The following is a 2,939-nucleotide window of genomic DNA, read 5'->3' as shown; positions in this document are numbered from 1 at the left end:
AGTGTATTGTAATACATATTTTTGTCTATTCTGTAAAGAGCCTGCAGATTTTTTTTGTTTTTCAATTTTACCAGAGAGCTCACAATCATCTTTGGAGATAAAATGGCATTGTGTCTATAATCTTCCTCACCATGTTCACTGTGACAGATGTCCTGCATTGTAAAATCATCTGTGTAAAATGCCGATTAATTTTTGAATGTAAAACGCACAGCTGAATTGCACTTCCAAAGCTGCCCTGTTGTTATAAACGTCCCCACTTTATCTCAAAACATTTCCTCCATCAGGCTTTCATAGGAAGACCCCATAGGAGGACCTCCAGGATGTTCTGCAGACACTATTGTCCTCAATGGAAAAGACAACATTACTGCAGCAGTAAGTATGTGGTGTGATGCTGAACTAAAGTTAACTTTTTCTACTGTTTCACAGTGATCATTCCAGAAAATGATTTTTATTCTAGGAATGCCAAGTATGAAATATCCATATTACCATATCTGATGAAATATACTACTGTTCAAAAGTTTGGGGTTAGTAAAATTTTGTTAATGTTTTTCAAATAAATTTCTTATGTATCAAGACTGCAATTATTTGATAAAAAATACAGTAAAAACAGTAATATATTGAAATTTAAAACAATTAGCTGGCAAAGCTGAATTTCTCCAGTCTTCAGTGTCACATGATCCTTCAGAAATCATCCTAATATGATGATTTGGTGTTGAATGTTGAAAACAGTTGGGCTGCGTAATGTTTTTGTGGACCTTGTCATGCATTGCTTTTCTTTGATGCCTAGACCAGTTTATTAAAAATCAAAATTCTGACATCTACTCTATAGTCATTCTAAACCTGCTTGACTTGTTCTGTGGAACATAAAAGATCTTTTGAAGAACATTGGTATCCAAACTGCTTTGGTGGCCATTGATTCCATTAACATTTCTCAAAATATCAATATCTTTTTTTTCCACAGAAAAAAGAAATGGGACACAGGTTTGGAATGACATGAGAGTAAATTTTCATCTTTTTGTGGTTGGACTATCCCTTTAAGAATTTGGGGACTGTTTCTCTTGGGTCTGGTCATTATCAGAGAGTCTCTTTGGCCTCTTCCGTCCATTATGCTGTGGTTGACTGATACACATTAAAATCTGCTGCCTTCAAAAAACCTTTTATTCATTGATTTATTTATTTTAACATGACTGTTTGTATCATTGTTCATTTGAATTAATCTATACTAAATAAATGTATAAACAACACATACTAGGTATATAAATATTGCACGTCTCTCAAGAATACTTGACTCTGGTGATAGTGTCTCCGTCCTTTATTTTATGCATTGGACTGTTTATGGCGCACATTGATTTTTGGTGGAATAACGTGTTAGAAAGAAATATAAGGGATTTCTAAAAGCAGTTATTTGAATAATTTAGTAGCCATTACATTTAATAGGAAGGAACATAATATGGCTTTCTGGAGGTCTGTGGTTTGGAACGGGCATTTAAGGACAGAGCAAGCCTCTTCCATGCTCATTTTAAACGCATGCTACAACATGGAAAGATGCCATGCTGGGCACGCTGAGAATGCCTTTCTGTCATTTCTTACCATTTAATTATGCTGATGACAAAAGTATAGTTTCAATGAAAATAAACACTTCTGATGGGATTAGTTCACCCAAAAATGAACATTCTGTAATTTATTTTCCCCTCATGTTGGTCGAAATATGCGGAACACAAAAGATGTTTAATAAGAAAAAAAGTATCTCTGGTTTCAACATACACTATATTGCCAAAAGTATTGGGTCACCCCCTTCTAATGATTCATGTTTGACTACTTTAGTAATTTCTATGAGTACAAATCTTAATGTTTATGCATATAATGATATTCTAGGGAATTGTGTGCTTCTAATATTATAGCAATAGTTTGGACAGGACCCTTTTCTATTCTAACATGACAGTGTCTCTGTGTATAAGGCACGGTTCAAAAAGACATGATTGATTCAGTCAGTGTGGAAGAACTTGACTGATCTGCAGAAAGTCCTGATCCCAGCTGAACACCTCTGGTGTGACTTTATATGCAGACCTTGAGCCAAAAACTCATCATCAAACACCAATGACTTTTTAGACACGTCCGAAACTGTTGCAATAGAGATGGAAATACAATTTTTAAATACATTAATTATGTTTCCATCTTTGTTGCCACAATTTTGTTAGTGCCTTTTTCTGTTCTAAAGAAGGGGGTGTCCCAACACTTTTGGCAATAAAGTGTATATTAGTTTTAGCTTCGAGCACTGAATCGGCATGTTAGAATGATTTCTGAAGGATCATGTGACAATGAAGCCTGGGGTAATGATGCTGAAAATTTTGCTTTGTATAGGGAATAAATCACATTTTAAAATAGAAAACAGCTATGATAAAATAAACACAGCCTTGGTGTGAGCAAAAGAGGCTTATTTCAAAAACAGGGATTTTTTTTTTTTAAACCAACCCTAAAGATTTATATGGCTTGTGTTCTGTATTCAGTGTTTTGAAGCCATATCATAATCTGACAGACAGAAATGTAAAATATTCCTACCATCTAGAGAGTTGCATCAGTCAGATGAAAAAATCAGATCAGTCTCATTTCAGGTTTTGTAAATTGGATCATTGAAAAGATTTGAGTAGAAATAAGTGGATTGTTTGATTGTCAGATGTTAGACTTTTAGTGCTTATACTTGCTTAGAGTATGTGCTTTGTCCTTTTTACACAAGACTAAATAATGGCAAAAAGGTGCTATTTTTCTAAGTATAATTGTTTCCAATATGCTCTATTGTGATGAAAAGCAAAGGTTAGTAGTGAGACATGCAAGGGCCCTTCAGAGAGCAACAGACTCACCAAAGCAACCAAACAGGGGGGTGTGTCAAATGGCTCTCTGCACAGTGTGATAAACTTAGTGGATATTTCTATTTTTAACAC

This window comes from Barbus barbus (assembly GCF_936440315.1).
Source record: "Barbus barbus genome assembly, chromosome: 10".
Classification (NCBI taxonomy): Eukaryota; Metazoa; Chordata; class Actinopteri; order Cypriniformes; family Cyprinidae; genus Barbus; species Barbus barbus.
The sequence above is the reverse complement of the archived record's forward strand: the minus strand, read 5'-3'. Positions refer to the sequence as shown.